The sequence below is a fragment of the Lissotriton vulgaris genome, unplaced genomic scaffold (genome assembly GCF_964263255.1).
Source record: "Lissotriton vulgaris unplaced genomic scaffold, aLisVul1.2 SCAFFOLD_535, whole genome shotgun sequence".
Classification (NCBI taxonomy): domain Eukaryota; kingdom Metazoa; phylum Chordata; class Amphibia; order Caudata; family Salamandridae; genus Lissotriton; species Lissotriton vulgaris.
Window position 1 is genome coordinate 203,840 of NW_028250319.1, and position 17,797 is coordinate 221,636.

General features: G+C 46.1%; 1 protein-coding gene and 1 pseudogene across 1 annotated transcript in view; both read left to right on the forward strand.

Annotated features, from left to right (window-relative positions):
• LOC147663289 (uromodulin-like) overlaps positions 1-17,797 on the forward strand; it is a 189,904-nt gene that overhangs the window by 150,822 nt on the left and 21,285 nt on the right. The window lies entirely within an intron of this gene.
• LOC147663290 (xaa-Pro dipeptidase pseudogene) lies at positions 2,101-3,009 on the forward strand (annotated as a pseudogene).

Sequence of the window (17,797 nt, forward strand, 5' to 3'; positions counted from 1 at the left end):
ATCACACCACAAGTCAGTGTGCTATTAAATGCATCCCCATGTGAATCTATGAAGCCTATGTGCAGAAGGTGCACAAATAGCAAGTTCATGTGTGCAGATCTGTGAAGCAGCCGTGCACACGGCAGGACATTCTGGTGAGGTGAGTCACCAAACATTTGAAATAAATAGGGTTCTGATTATAGGGATACAGATTTTATTTTATTTATTTGCACTTTGTTACTTTATTTTTAATTTGACTGTGCTTTGTTATTTTCTGCCTAATGACATGGGTTCAGTGCATAAAAGATTACTGTACTCACTAAGGCACTATAAAGCGAAAATTTTAAGAAATGTTTCCTAATTGAAATGGTGATGGGGATGATATTGGGGACTTGACAAGGATAACATAGGGTGATGATTTTAGAAGTCAGATTAGGGAAAGAGTTTGTGGGCTGGTGCACCAAATATTCATGTTGATTATATATAACAAAGATTACTTGCAGCAAGCCAAGATGCACGTAGTCTTCTATACATTGCAAAAAAAGTATACAGTGCGTCTGGACAAGTTCAAAATTGCTCTGACTTGCTAATGTAGGCTCATTTCAATTGTCTGCTTTGCCAATTAGGGGGCACTCGTGTCTGTTGCCAGGATTTATTTTCTGTCCCACTGCTGTCCTAGAGTGGGGGGGGGGGTGTTTCTTTCCAGTTTGGGTGACAGACACATGTGAGCTCTCTGACAGCTCAGGACCTCACTCTCAGCAGCTCATCATTTAGCTGTGATTTACTTAACTAAAGGAAGCTTTATTCAGCCACGCCGCCACGGTTCTGTGAGTTGTGCTTCCAGGTTGTTCCAAACTTTCAGTCCCTGAACCCTGATGGATCTTCTTCTATGCTTTTTCTTTTTGAGGCTCGTGGCGGGGACAGGCGATAAGAGACAAAGTGCAGGTTTCTGGTCAAAATGTCCCAATTACTGGATGTAGCCAGACATTTAGCGCCGTAGGCCTTGTAAATGATTTAGGGCAGTGGTTCTTAACCTGTGATCAGGGCACTCTCGAGGTCCGAAACTCCTGCAGGGGGTTCATGAGTGTGTTCTTCGAGCTGGTGATGAGTGCATGTTAATTGTAGAAATTAGTAACAGGAAACAGATGGGCTTTACAGCCGGCATAAGCAGGCAAAAATGGCAACGTCCTTCATCAACCCTACGGAGGAAGAGAGCCCACGTGAGTTCTTTGAACCCTGAGCAGTGACCGTTTTGGAGCAGTTTTGAGTCCCACAGCAGATGTAGCAGAAATAATTACAAATTGCTGTTTTATGTTACGCTTGGAGACATGACAACTGTTAACATACAGACTTGTTGCTCCATAGCGCTGTTAACAGCTGCCATAAAATATACTCAGCTTTCACAATACTTACTTTATCAGCTTTAGAAGGATGACAGGCTGTATTTCCCACCAACATTTCAACCCTGTTGTTTGTATGCAGAGCTTCACAGCAGATGCATTTACCAACCGAGCTATCGCAAGCACCTGCACATATGTGGAATGCATAACTGGAGAGTGTTAGCTTTTTTGTTGGGCACTTATAAATGCCACCTGGTTTCTGAGGGGTGTGCATGTATGTCTGCAGCTCTCTGAAAAGGATGGCCCTGCGCGGCCTGTTAGATCTTGGTTTTCCTTTTTCCACTTAGGGAATCCTCAGCGACTGAAATGGCTTTAGGCAAAAGAATGCAGCAGAACCACTTGTGACCTCTTTTGCAGCCCAGCCAAAAAACACAGTGCTAGCTGCAGACTTTTCGGTCAGAGAGCCTTATTGGGTCTTGTCAGTGCTCCTTAAATTCCTTTGTGTTTATGTATTATGTGCGCTGTGTGACAAACTATTCTGGTTGGCATAAAGGTGCCTAAAATTTGATGTCAAAATCACGGATATGATTTCTGAAAACAGACAAAGTAAACATTTTGCGAAAGGGGATCCTCATTGAACCCACACTCTACCCTATCCTTTCCAAGAGCTCCAGATGCCTTAACCCTCTCATCTTTTCCACTCGGGAACATTGCAGATTCTACTAGGTAGTAAATTCAGCCGGCTGATGTCAAATGTCTCCTGTAATCAATGTATTGAATCATGGACTACTGTGAGGGTCTTACTCTGCGTGGCATTAATACCGATAGCGGAAATGTCTGCAAAGAAGCTTCATTTGAAGGAATTAGCCAATTTCAAGTGAACAACAAAATTCTTCATCCAGAAATAGTGGAGTGCCGTGTAATTAAGACCGACTTGGAGTTGGAAGTCTTGCGCTACAGTAACAGGATCTCCAGCGAGGCCCATAAAGAGGTTATGAAAGCGGCTAAACTGGGGATGAAAGAGTACGAATTGGAAAGCCTGTTCCTGCATTATTGCTATAAACGTGGAGGCATGCGGCACACGTCATACACTTGCATATGTGGCAGTGGAGACAACTCATCCATTTTGCATTACGGGCATGCTGGAGCCCCAAATGACAAGACCGTTGTTGATGGCGATTTGTGCTTGTTTGATATGGGAGGAGAATATCACTGCTATGGGTCAGACATCACCTGCAGGTTCCCTGCGAATGGAAAATTCACTCCTGATCAGAAGGCCATCTATAAAGCTGTGCTTCATTCATTACATGCTGTCATGAAGGCAGTAAAACCAGGTGTTGCCTGGCCAGATATGCATTGTCTAGCAGACAGAGTTCATCTGGAAGAACTGACCAAAATTGGCATTTTGAAAGGCACCATGGTGAAAGTTCATCTGGGTGCAATATTTATGCCACATGGTCTGGGACATTTTCTTGGCATTGACATGCATGATGTTGGAGGCTACCCAGAGGGAGTTGAACGGAGTACGGAGCCTGGTCTCAAAAGCTTACGTACTGGACGGATTCTTCAGGAAGGCATGGTGCTAACAATTGAACCAGGAATTTACTTTATTGATCACTTGCTCGACCAAGCACTGGCAGACCCCGCACAATCCCATTGCCAGTGTAAAGTTCTAAACTTGCTAGATTGATTCAGACATTGGCTCTGAGCAGCCGTCTGTGTCTGGCGTTTCTTGCAGAGCTACAGTGTTGTGATGAAAACTTCTCCTATGCACAGCCTTTCAGCAACCTCTGAAATGCAAGAGCGCATGAATTGGTGAAATGCAAATGCTGATTTTTACAATGTGAACATTACTGAATATCTGTTGTTATAAGATGATCATCCCTCTAAGGTGATTCAGATATAAACTATGCATTCTGTGTAACCGCTTTCTTTGATTAACTGTCGATAATCACGTTAATCTGGATAGGCTGCTTCTGCTGATAGCACTCATAACGTTGTTGGAGGAGTTATTGCTGTGTGGGTTATGTGACGCATTTGCAAAAAGGCATGAATTGTTATTTGTTATTATTATCATGTATGTGTTGACTTTGAGAGAAGGCGTCCAGTGTAGTTCACATGAAAGCTGAGTTTGATAGCTGCGCCGATGGTAGCAGAGGGATCAATTTTGCATTTTTTACAGGTTTCTCAAAATGTAGATCACTTGAATATTAGGATCATGGCGGTTTTGCAACTTTTCAACTAACTTATTTCTAGTCCACCTCTGTAGCCAGATCTTCCAGTTTTAAAGAACGTTGCTTGATTTCTGCCACTGCCAAGCCTATGCATCACTGTCAGAGGCTTAATGCGCTGGACGTCTCCGGCAAAGTTCAAGTGACACTGCGAGCTCTGAAGATTAGAGGTCACTTGCAACATTCAGACAAGGTCTCTGCATCACTAGTTTGTTTCACACCTATAGGCAAGACCACCAGAATTATGCGATTCTGTTGCCGCAGCATTTTCTGCATAATCGGGGATTAGTGAGGTTAAATATTTGCCTTAACGCCGTTACCATGTGTAAAACTGTCAAAGTTATGAAGTAATACTATCAGAGTGTGGCACATTACACTGCACAATTTGACTTTTCTTGATGCATAATCTAGCCAACTCTGCCACATACTTTGGTCCTTCCCTGCCGCATAATTCCAGTGGCCTTATATCTAGGTGTTGCAGTATTACTTAGATTTAAGACGTGCAAAACTATCCAGTAGTAGTCTGTGGCCATGCCCTCTCTGCTCCTCCCACCAACACATCTCCAAAACAGCGATGGTCTGTGGTCTAAAGCATTTATGTCATAGCTCTCTGTTGGACTCCATGATCACATGATCCAATCCTAGCTTGCCCACTTAGCCTTTCATTTTTCTAAGGTCGATAAAATAAATACTGTTGAGTTGGATAACAATAGCATCCGCTTTTCCGCGGTAAAATAGCCATCGGTGAAAGTATGTTTTACCTAAGCATGCGTTATATACCTTGTTTTATTGACGGGTACATCACAACTTTAGGTACACATGTATGCATGTCATTCAGGAACACTAAGCTTCCCGGCTTATAGGAAGAGTAACGCTGCCTTTGTCGCAGGACCTCACAGCTCCATCAAGTTTCTTGCCCATGTTTATGAAGCGACGTGTTTCAGAGTGTTGAAGTTATGCAAAGGGTGATGGGGCAGGAAATATGTTTTAGAACTCCCTCAGGGGGAGCTCTCCCTCTAAGCCTGTCTGGGGCATATTTTCTTTTTCTGGCTACTCCCTTTTTTACATCAAATATTTTTACTCTGTAATAATATCCCTGTATGTGCTTAATGTACTTAAAAAAGCAGCCTAGTGCATGACTTGTAACATTTTAGAATGCATCATGTGTGATGTTTCAGAGGATTTTCTATGCCTTTAGAGAGGCAAGCTGCCGCGCATAACTATTAAAAGATATCCTTGAGCTGAATAATGGTGTTTAAATTACCAACAATGTCCATGAAGTCTTCCTACACACTCTTTTCACATTTCCATTTTATATTTAAAATGCATTACCTTAATCAGTCCAGTTTGCGCCTTAGGCAAAACATCATGGCTCACATTAGAGGCTTTTACAAGTGTGAATGTATGAAGCTCTGTGGTTATACTGAATAAGCAGCTACCTATGTTATGCCATCTATTAATGTAATAACTGCACTTTCACAATTACTTTATTAACCTTCCTACTTTCTCAAATTTGCTTGAAAATGCACGATTTTTCTTCTTTTTTTTCAAAATTTTCTTGGGGGGGGGTTATCCCCCCAAACCCTCCTTTTTGGGGTTCGGGCTCGCTCGCTGCGCTCGCTCCCTACGGTGATGTATGCAAATCACTTTGCGCCCCACCACTTTCAAATGTCACCCACCGCCCCTGCTACTTGCACATTTGTAGTACAGCAACCAGAGTGTAGTGAAGAGGCAGAGGAAGCCCAAAATAAAAACATTTTAATCCTACCAGAGGTCAGATGACATAGTTCAATGACCCAATGACCCTGGGATTAGTAGAAGCAGCTTCATGAAGAAAATGGGTCTTCAGCAGAACGCAAGGAAGCTCAAAATATTGGTGAGTGCTGCCTTCTTTTTACCTTCTCCCGCTCATCGCCAAATTTATGTAGTGAAGAGGCAGACATCAGCGGATCTGATAAGTACATTAATTGCAGGAAAAAAAGACAGCTTAAAGAGCCACCAACAGGAGCAGACATCAAGGCAACCATCTTCTCCAGCACCATGTACAAACTCCCCAATGTTCCCCTCATGACAGCCCTTCATTCTAACATCACAGACTTACATTCTACTAGCATTACATACTAACATTCTACTATGACGTACATTAGAATATTACACAGAGCACCTCACTTTCCAGCAATGAGCTCATGGTTTCATCCACGAGTCTTGAGACCGATAGGGGTGTGTAGTTCGCTTCCCAAGTGGAGAAGTGTGGCTCACTGGTTAGAGGAGGCAGACCTGGAAGCAGAGGTCAGCCCGGGACCAGGGTTCAATTCCGGGCTCGGCGGGGTCTTGAGTCCTAAAATGTCGATGGACTCGACAATTCTCGCTCCGGTGCCTACTCGATTCATGGGTTCACACTCTGCGACTCTGGGCAATAGCTTGCTTAATCTCCACAACGGCCCCTCGCGGCGGGATGCCTGGCTTTCACCTTGTGGATACCCTGCCGGGGTTATCTCACAGGGGAATACCAGGACGGGTTCCCTAAGCAAGCGCTTAGAGACCGGTTGGTGATTTGCGCTATATAACTTCCTGTACCTTTACACATTTACATTCCCACTCCCTGTATTATATAAATGCAAACTAATACTACTTACACAGGTATGCTACACCGCCCAGAGCACATCACTTAACAGCAATAGGCTCACAATTTAGGGTCACGGTTTAATCTCTGAGTCTTCAAACCAGTAGGGGTGAATAGTTCGCTTCCCACTCCCTGTATAGTATAAAACCATACTAACACTACTTACACAGTTATACTACAGCGGCCAGTATGCTACAGCGCCCTCAGCCCATCACTTTACAGAAATCACCTCAGTTTGATCCCCAACCCTTCACACCGGTAGGCGTGAGTACTTCGCTTCCTACTTCTGGTATAGTATAAACGCACGGTAGGGGTCAGTAGTTTGCATCCAACTCCCTGTATGGTATAAACGTCTACTAACAGTACTTGCACGTAAGCTACAAAGACCAGGGCACCTCACTTTACAGCAATGAGCTCACAGTTTAGGCTCTCGGTTCCATACCCGAGTGTAGCAGCATCTCATTTCAGCACCATGTCACTCTGAGCAACACTGCACTTTCAGACCTGTAGGAGTGATTACTTAGCTTTGCACTCCCCCACAGAGGTTACAGTGCACATATCCCCCTGTTTCCTACTCTTTTTACCCTATTTTCCCCTTACTCGTTTCAACAGAATCACAAAATGGCTGCCAACACTTCCTAGTTTCAACCGCTCGCACCACTCGCAGCCAAGAAGCAGCAAGCTTGGGCTCGAAAAGCCTCAGCCAATCAGATGGCAGAATTCCCAAATATCAATATCTGTAAATTTCGATATATCTCCAAAACTACTGAACGGATTGTCACCAAAGAAGCAAAAGCTTGCTTTCTAGACCAAGACCCTTCTCCCTGCGAAATGTGGGGTAATTCCGTTCATCAGTTCGACCTGTAGCTTTGTCTAAAATGTCCTATGGAAATGAACATGGAGAAAACACGTTTTGGGACCCCATTTTTGGCCCGCCCTTGACGAATCACCCCCAAACTATCAACATAGGAGCTGCTATGAACAAATATTTAGTTTGGAAAATTTCATGAAGATTCATCAAACAACGCCAAAGTTATAAGCAAAACAAAAAATGCAACTAGAAAGTGTTGCAGCCATTTCGTGATTCCATTGAAGTGAGTAAGGGGAAAAAGGCCTAAAAAAGTAGGAAAGAGAAGGGTAGGAGCGCTGTGAGCTCTCTGGGGTGGTTAGGGTATGCTATTCAAGGAGTGTGAAGTAAAGTATTTACCCCTACCGGTGTGAAAGTGCTGTTTTGCCCACAGTGAGATGGTGCTGAGGTGATGAAAGGGTGCGCCTAAACCATGAGCTGAGTGCTGTAAACTGATGCGCTTTTGGCGCTGTAGCGTACTGGCCACTGTAGCATAGCTGTGCAGGTGGTGTTAGTATGCGTTTAGACTATAGTGGGAGTGGGAAGCAAACTACTCACTGCTACGGGTCTGAAGACTCGGGGATGGAACCGTGAGCCTAAGTCATGAGCTGATTTCTGTAAAGTGATGTGCTGTGGGCACTGTAGGATACTGGCCGCTGTAGCATACCTGTGTAAGTAGTGTTAGTATGCGTTTATACTATACAGGGAGTGGGAAGAGAACTACTCACCCCTACTGGTCTGAAGACTCGAATGCAGTGTTTTAGCAAGCAGGAATAAATAAATAATTGTGAAGAATATAATGCAGAATGTTGCAATGCCACAGAAGAGAAATGGTGAAATCAGGTGTGTCTAAGAAAATGGCTCTGTGAAATAAAGTGAGAGCGTCTTAAAGATATATAAAAAGTGTCTTTATTTAAGTACCATAAATGGACCCACTGGTGTAAGAGCTAAGGCATCCAGCTGAGGCAAACTCCAACCGCTTCTGCTGTATTCAAACTTAAGCTCCTGCGTCAGTGAATTCTACATTACATGTTACAGTTCCATGTGACATAAACATTACCTATTAGACTTGAATAACTCTAAATTCTCTAATGAAAATAAAAGTAGGATACGATTACCACATGTATCCTTTAAGAAAAAGAAAGAAAGAATATATTGCAAAATATAATCATCAAACTTCTTAGGTACCCTAGTACTCCTTTTTTGTAACACAAAATTATCAACAGTAGAACAGCCAGCAATCTCTTCTACAGTAAATTCAATCTGGTGTGTGGCAGAATTGGTAATAGTTCTACCCACATCGGAACTTTGAGGAGGAACACAAACATTGCGCATCTCAGATGCACATTCGGTACCCTTCTCGTCAAACCATACATTATTGTCTTCATCTCTTTCAAAAAAACAGCCTTGTGCAAAGAGCTAAGGCACCGAGCTGAGGCAAACTCCAACCGCTTCTGCTGTATTCAAACTGAAGCTCCTGCATCAGTGAATTCCACATTACATGTTACAGTTCCATGTGATATAAACAATAGCTATTAGACATGAATGACTAAATTCTATAATGAAAATAAAGGTAGGATATGATTACCACACTGTGCCAACCAGTTCCTAAACAATGTTGTGTTCTTTGATCTTGCTCGCCAGCTCGTGAGCAGAGGCTGAGGATGAGGTAATTTGTGTGAAAGGGCTTCATGGATAACAGGCAGGCAGAGAGATGTGTGCACAAAGAATAGACATGGTTTCAAAATGGATGTCGGGTTTAGGCTAATTTAGCAAGTAAATAGCGTGTTTGCATAGGCCATCCATCACCCATTCCTGGTTAGGCTGGAGACGTAAGGGGCAATAATGAAAACAGAGTTCAAATGCCTGAGCATACTTAGGAAGTTTATTTTATGAAAATAGTTAAATTGAAGTGTATTAAAAAAATGTATTGGAAAAAGTTTAAAAAGTTGGAAAAAATCAATCCAGGAATAACGTGAATTTCTTATAAGTCTTGGAGATTGCAGTGCAGAAGTTCTTCAGCGGCTTGAGATGCGTAATGTTCCAAGAGGTCATTGTTGCCATTGTGTGAGAAAAGCGAAGCGATCCAATTCATATCCTCGAAGGGACAGTAATGTTCCTCGAATGTTGGAGGGGTAATTTGAATTGGTATCGTTGTCCGCTTTGACCCTGATTGACTGCCTGCAGTTTGCCCTGCTTGCCGCTTTGTAGAAATTGCATTTTAAACGCGCATTTGTCTTTGTTTAAGCATTTGGTCCGCTTTGACCCTGATTGACTGCCTGCAGTGTGCCCTGCTTGCCGCTTTGTAGAAATTTCATTTTTAAACGCGCATTTGTCTTTATTTAAGCATTTTGTATTGTATCAGCGCATTTCGCCCCAAGCGCTCCGCTCCGCTGACCCCTCCGCTGCCATTTTGGGTGTTGTTGTCCTCCTTCGTGACCCGCCCCGCCTCCCAGCTGAGACGCCCTCCCACTGCCTAGATACAGCGCTCCGTGTCCTCAACGCGCTGTGACTCGCTTCGCTTCCCAGCAGAGTGGTCGCTCCCCTGCCTCCCTGGCGAACAGTGGTATCGTTGTCCGCTTTGACCCTGATTGACTGCCTGCAGTTTGCCCTGCTTGCCGCTTTGTAGAAATTGCATTTTAAACGCGCATTTGTCTTTGTTTAAGCATTTGGTCCGCTTTGACCCTGATTGACTGCCTGCAGTGTGCCCTGCTTGCCGCTTTGTAGAAATTTCATTTTTAAACGCGCATTTGTCTTTATTTAAGCATTTTGTATTTCGCCCCAAGCGCTCCGCTCCGCTGACCCCTCCGCTGCCATTTTGGGTGTTGTTGTCCTCCTTCGTGACCCGCCCCGCCTCCCAGCTGAGACGCCCTCGCCCCTCCCCTCCACCACCCATATATGACAGTTCTCCCCGCGCGCAGCGTTTACGCGCAGCGTTCGCGCCCAATCCGCGCCGAAGGTGCGCCAAAGGTAAGCCCGTCTACGCCCGTCCGTGCCTGGACCGCGCCCAGCGCCATACCCCCTGCCCCTCGCGCTGCCCAGCCCTCCCGCATTACCTACGATGCCGCCACCCTCCTAGCCCTTAACCCCGGTCGCGCCCCCAACTGCGTCCAAGCAGCTCCTGGACACACCCATGGACCTTTCTCCTGCTACTCCTGCAAATTCAGCGGCACCGTCAACATCTCCGCTACGACCACACCACAGATTCCCGACCCCAACCACCTACAATGCATCCTTCTCAACACCCGCTCGGTCCACAGGCACGCCATTGACCTATGGAACCTACTAGACACCATCTCTCCAGACGTCGCCTTCCTAACGGAAACATGGATGAACGCTTCCTCCGCCCCAGACATCACGATTGCCATCCCTGAAGAATATAAGATCACACGCAAGGACCGTACCAGCCACACAGGAGGAGGCATCGCTATCGTCCATAAGAAATCTATCCGCATCTCAACCAGCTCTGACACCAACCTCGCCAACTCCGAACACCTTCACTTCCAGATCCACATCGACCCCAAGACCACACTCAGAGGCACCCTCCTCTACAGACCACCAGGACCCCGCGCAAAATTCAGTGAGGACATCACGGACTTCATCACTCCACACGCGCTCCCCTCCAAAGACTACATCCTTCTGGGAGACCTCAACTTTCACCTTGAAAAGATCAACGACCGCAACACCACCACCCTCCTGGACAACCTCGCCAACCTCGGACTTAAACAACTGGTCACTTCCCCCACCCACATCGCAGGTCACACACTCGACCCCATCTTCACCTCCAGCAACCATGTCTCCTTCAGCCACACTACGGACCTCCTCTGGACTGACCACAGCTGCGTTCACTTCACCTACAACAAGCCAAAACCCACCAACCACCTCCAACCAACTCTGCAAAGAAATTGGAACAAGATCACCACCGACCAGATCTCCGCATCGCTCCTTCTAAACACACCAGCCCACTCTTCCAACCCAAACCAAGCCGCCGCCAACCTCACCCTATGGCTATCCAACACCGCCAACACCCTAGCACCACTGAAAAAACGCCAAAGCAAACCTGGCAGCAAGAAGGCCTCATGGTTCAACGATGATCTTAAGAATTCCAAGAAACTCTGCCGCTCCCTTGAAAAGGCCTGGAAAAAAGACCCATCCACTAGCACCAAGGACGCCTTCAAAAACGCCACCCGCACTCACCACCAACTAATCCGAAAGGCCAAGAAAACAGCATTCAAGGATCGACTCGACAACAACGCCCACAACAGCAAGGAACTTTTCAACATCGTCAAAGAATTTTCCAACCCCTCGGCCAACTCCAACAACATCACCCCCTCTCAAGCCCTCTGCGACTCCCTAGCCTCATTCTTCCACAACAAGATTGCAGACATCCACAACAGCTTCGACAACGAACCCGAAAACCAACCAACCCAACCATTTGCTGAACATTCTCCCCCCGTGAACACCCTCAACGACTGGAACCCAATCTCCACTGAGGACACCATCCGCCTGATGAATTCCATCCACTCAGGTTCCCCCACAGACCCTTGTCCTCATCACATCTTCAACAAAGCAGACTCCGTCATAGCACCGCACCTCCGAGACGTCATCAACTGCTCCTTCAACTCCGCCACCTTCCCGGAAAATTGGAAACACGCTGAACTCACCGCCCTTCTGAAAAAACCCACAGCGGACCCCACCGAACTCAAAAATTACCGCCCCATTTCGCTCCTCCCATTCCCGGCCAAAGTCATCGAGAAAGCCGTCAACAACCAGCTCGCCGCTTTCCTCGAAGCCAACAAATCCCTCGACTCCTCACAATCTGGCTTCCGAGCAAAACACAGCACTGAGACCGCCCTCATCGCAGCAACAGACGACATTCGAACTCTATTGGACAATGGAGACACAGTCGCCCTCATCCTCCTCGACCTCTCGGCAGCATTCGACACAGTCTGCCACAGCATCCTGTTACAACGCCTCAATAACATCGGAATACAAGGAAAAGCACTTGAATGGATCACCTCATTCCTTTCCGGAAGAACCCAGAGAGTCCGCCTCCCACCATTCAAGTCCGAGGCCACTGAAGTCATCTGTGGCGTACCTCAAGGATCCTCACTCAGCCCCACCCTCTTCAACGTTTACATGAGCCCCCTCGCGACCATCGCCCGCCAACACAACCTCAACATCATCTCTTACGCGGATGACACTCAACTTATCCTTTCTCTCACCAATGACCCCAGCACCGCCAAAACTAACCTACACGAAGGAATGAAAGAAGTTGCCGAATGGATGAAACAAAGCCGTCTGAAACTGAACTCTGACAAAACAGAAGTCCTCATCTTAGGTACATCCCCCTCTGCATGGGACGACTCCTGGTGGCCGGAAGCCCTTGGAAAAGCACCCATCCCGACAGACCACGCACGGAACCTTGGCGTCATCCTGGATTCTTCCCTCTCAATGAACAGACAAGTCAGTGCCGTATCCTCATCCTGCTTCAACATTCTTCGCATGCTCAGAAAAACATTTCGCTGGATCCCCACCGAAACAAGGAAAACAGTCACCCATGCTCTAGTCACGAGCCGACTGGACTACGGTAACACCCTCTACGCAGGTACTACCGCTAAACTCCAGAAGAAACTCCAACGAATCCAAAACGCCTCAGCCAGGATCATATTAGTCATCCCGCGCAACGAACACATCTCCGGTCACCTGAAAGACCTCCACTGGCTACCCGTCAATAAGAGAATCACTTTCCGACTGCTAACTCACGCACACAAATCACTCTACGACATCGGACCAGAATGCCTCAACTCACGACTGTCCTTCTACACCCCCTCCCGCCAACTACGTTCTTCCAACCAAGCCCTCGCCACTGTACCTCGCGTCAACAGGACCACCATGGGAGGCAGATCCTTCTCATACCTGGCTGCTAAAACATGGAACTCACTCCCCACCTACCTTCGCCTCACTCAGAACCCCCTAGCATTCAGAAAACAACTTAAAACGTGGATATTTGACAAATAATCCTCCTCCCCTTTCTAAGCGCCTTGAGACCCTATGGGTAGGTAGTGCGCTATATAAATTCTCTGACTTGACTTGACTTGACATCTGCGAGGTTGTCAAAGGTCGCACGTTGCAGAAGATCTTTTGTGCCTGTGCAGAAATCCCATACCGCCATGATTCCTTTTTGCATTGCATCCACCAATTCTCTACTGCCCGAACAGTCAAGTTCATGGTTTTCAAGATACTCCATTACCTGCTGAATATCAGGAGCGATTGTTGGGATGTTGACAAGGCATAGATCCATTTGCCAGTCGAATGGGAAAGTTTTACAATGAAAAGATGGTTGCACGCAGATTGCATATGTGTAAATAAATGTCATGTTGTAGCTGACTCCGATAATAGATAGAGGCAGGCATCCGAAAAGTTTTCCATTTTTTACGGTATTGATGTAGCTTTGAGTAGAGGCATATTCTGTTGGACATGCTTGTTACCACAGGGAGCACAGACATTTTTTACAAACAAAAATAGTAGTAGGATGACCGGAAAGAGAGCGAGAATTATGGGCACTGTTCCTGTTATTCCGGGGGTGTGGTACCGCAATTCTGGATCCCTCCGTCTTACCAGCCTCGGGGTCCATCACTCACGTTATAAAATACCGTCGTATCATGACGAATTTGGTATCCACGAACCGGTAATGATTGGGACATCATCCCCATGCATTTGCGTCATGATTAAGCGATGCTAACACCCTTGAATCTTGATTTGCGACTCGAACCCGCAGACTCCATTTTGTAAACGGCATCCATCTTAGGACTTGCCCTCATATAAGTCAATTGATTAAAGCCGAGCTTGATCCGAAAGGACACGTCCTCTGTAGCTGACTCCCCCATGACCTGGCCGAGCTGACTCCACCGCCTCCAGCTAAGCCTGTTTGGGCAGCTCCTCACCCAGTGGCCGAGCCCGATATCATCAAAGCACAACATGTCATAAACCTTCACTGCATACAAACCCTGTTTTCCATACACATGCACACCTGTCCGTGATTCTTGTTTATGACCCGTTTTATGGTGGGAGGGGGCTCGACCTTATTGGCATTCCATTGATATCTGATGGGAGTTCTGGATCTGGCGAGGTAATCCATCACTAACCGGACATCTAAAATATGTACTGACCAGCATGACTTCGCTCTTTGCATTATTGTGGAAATATTTGTATTGCCATATCGTAAACTTAAGAATTCTTGCCTGCAGCTGTTATTTATGTATATAAGGAGAAGTCTGGTTCTGTAAAAACGAACAGTCTCCTGAGAACTTACGGCCCGTGTTGTCGTACTTCTAGGACGCATGTTACTTGGTTGCAGCCAATAAACTCGATCTTTGACTTCATCTAGAAGACTCAGTGTTTCTGTAAGTCCAGAACAGGGAGAACCTAGAGGTCTTCGGGTGTGATCCCCTGGCACCACCGGGTCTCTAAAAACCCGGCACCTCAGTTGGCGCCCAACTCGGGGCGGTATCAAGCGGTGACGGTCCAAGCCAGATGTTCGTGAGGAGCTTCGTGTGAAAATTCCGGAGGACGGCCAGCCACTTCAGCGACCCCTGCATGTCGACGTGGTTCCGAAGGTCTTTGCTGCGAGGTTCCCCGCGTCCCGACGGCTACGAAGGACTGCTGCCCTGACTATCGCCTTGTTTTGGACCCAGTGATCCTTGGTAGAGCGAAACGATAGAAGAGTCTTCTAGTGACGTCACCGATCTTCAATATTCAGTTAAGTATAAGTGGAGCGTCTCCCAGTCCTTAGTTTGGTTCTTAGTTTGATTCTTAGTCTTGGTATCCCAGAGATACGGTTTGTATTATTGGTACTTGCAAGCACCAAAACCAAGGGTTTCGTGTATTCACGATAATATCATAATTAGATAATCCCTTGAAGTTTGAAGCTAGACTAGTGAGCGAAGATGCCTGGTCTCAGCAGACTTGGAAACTTGTTTTGTCTTGGTTGTAGTAAGGACTCCCGATTAGAGGATTCGTGTCCGGTTCCTCCGATTGAACTCCAACATATGAGTTATATATAAAACATGGAGTAGGTCCTATCACGTATAACGAGGTATGGATGAAATATACACGCAAGGATGGTGTCTTAAAATGGCCCCAACATGGTAGTTTCGACCCAGAAATATTAGACAACCTCGAGGTCAAATTGTTCAAGAAGAAAGCCCGGCCGGCGATGTTTGACTCTTTTCGCTTATGGCGCAAAGAAGCCAAACAGAAAGAAATGAAACTAGCTAAGAAAAATAGAAGAGGTATGTCAATGGTGCAAGCCGCCATTGCATACAGAGATAACGAGGAAGAGCAAGAAAGTGAACAACTGCTCAGAAGCAAGAAGTTAGCAGTAGATAAATGCTACCCGATGTTACCACATGAGGGACAAGGTTCAAAGGGAACATCAGAGAAAGATCCGTTAATGTCCCATTTATTAAACTCGCCACCCCCATATACATCAAGTGTTGTGGGACCCCCAAAGCGTATTGTTATACCGCGCCCTGGCTTACGAAACGCAGCTCTTGCGCAAACACCAGCTCCTCTTCAGCTGGTTCCTACTTCTCCGGCGCAGCCTTCCCAAGGGCCGCCGCCTTTGCTACACACTCCTTCTACTTCTACAACCTTGCCTACTGCTCCAACTATTCACTACGATACTACGTCTGCTACTGCCTCAACTTCCTCTGCTGTCGCTTCGACTTCCTCTTTACCTCAGCCTATCTTCTCTGGCGCATCTGTTTCGCCGCAAGCTTCTCCTTCTGTCAGACAGAGAGTGACAAGAACTGTCACTGGTCTATTCTCGCCGTTCTTTGGGTCACCTAAAACGACCCCTAAACCAGAACGTAGACAGTTGCGTAGTCAACTACCTGATTATGAGGAAAGAGAAGTACTAAATGAGTTAGCACGCAAATGGGTTACTGACACTGATAGATACGATACTCAGTCTGTTATGGACGTTTTCCGACAATGGGATCCATCCACTCAAAGATATGTGTTTGAGGGAATGTGTGTGTACCTTTGGGAAGATTTACAAGACAATGACCCAAAACGCAGAATGCAGGAACTAGCCCGCATGCGATTTAAATTCAATGAAGGCATGATTATAGGCGCAGATGTTGAGAAAGCAATGGATTTACTGTTATCTTATAGGAGCACAGGAAATAGCTCTAGATCGTTTGATGAAGACGAAGTGTCTGGTAGGAAAAATGCGCGACAGTACCCCATGAGAGAGGTTCGTCCGGTATGGAGGGAAGGCGATGCGAACGCGCAACCGCCTGTTCCACCGCATTTCCAGCGTGTATGGGTACATGTCCCCTGGAAAAGATCCGAAGTTTTAGCACTCAAACAGACACTACCTGACCCACGTAAAAATCCCGCAGGGTATTACAAGGAATTATCACAGACTGCCAGCTCATGTATAATGAATTTAGCAGACATAGACATGTTGTTTGGGAATGTCGTTCCGCATCCTTTATGGAGTAAAATTTGTCATGCAGATCATGATCAAGAACTAGGTGATTCATGGGCTAATATTACTGCTACTGATGCCAGACAAGTTGGTGGTTCCAAACCCGAGCCTTTAATAGCAGATCTTCCAGGTAGGATTATTGCGTACATGAAGACATTAATGCCTGAATTACGTGTAAATTGGGACAAGCTATCCCCGTGCAAGCAAAAGAAAGATGAAAATGTGTCCGACTTTTTCACGAGATTTGAGGAGACTTTCACTGATCATAGTGGTCAGGATATGGCTACCGAGGGTGGCCAAAGATTGTTCGTAGACAAATTTGTACATAATTTGCTTCCCGAACTATGCAATAAATTGAAAGATTCAGAGAGTGCTTGGGCTGTTTCCACGTCAGCACAGATTTTAGCCACAGCCCAGTACTACGAAAATAGGCGCAAAGACGAGCTAGATAAGACAGAGAAGAAGACTAAGGAACTAAAGACTAAAGTTCTCCTCCAGCAAGCGTATCCGCCTCGCACTCCTAGTCAGCCCAATTATCAGCAACTGCAGCCGTATTCGAGAAACGCGCAAGGAAACGAGTTTTCCCACCAGCGTTCTCCATATGGCCCAAATCAATGTGCATATTGCAAAGAGGAGGGTCATTTCAAAAGTAATTGCCAAGCTCTTGCACGACGTTTAAGCGGTGTTTCCGGCGCAAGAGGTAGAGGTGTTCAACAGGTTCCTAGAGGTAGGGGCCGTGGAAATTTCCCCCAGAACACCACTTCTTTTCCGCCTCAAAACTCCATGAATAGCTTTGACCAACAGAATAACGCGTCTTCCCGAACAGCTCAGTACTATGCAGATGACTATTACGCAGAAAATGAGCATGAGGGTAATAATTGCTAGGACAGCCATGGACAAAGAGAGGGAGTTGTTTCAGTTCCAGTAGACCAGAATGGACCTTATGTCGAGGTGATCACATCCGGAGTGTCGGAGCCATTTCTGCTGGATACTGGTGCTACTAAAAGTTTGATTATGCACTCAAAACTTCCTGGCGCACCTTTGTCCGGCGAAATGAATGTTTCAGTAGGTTTTTCTGGCGTCCCTGTTAGAAACCCGATCTCCAATCCCATGCCCCTTTCTGTTGGCCCATGCGAATTAGAAGCACCCCTCATTCTTACAACCGGTTGTGGCGAAAATTTGTTAGGTTTGGATTTACTGAAGAGATTGTATGCGACTTTATACTGTTCCCCTTCGGGAGTACAACTTACCCTTGGCAAGAAAGTGATTTCCCCGATG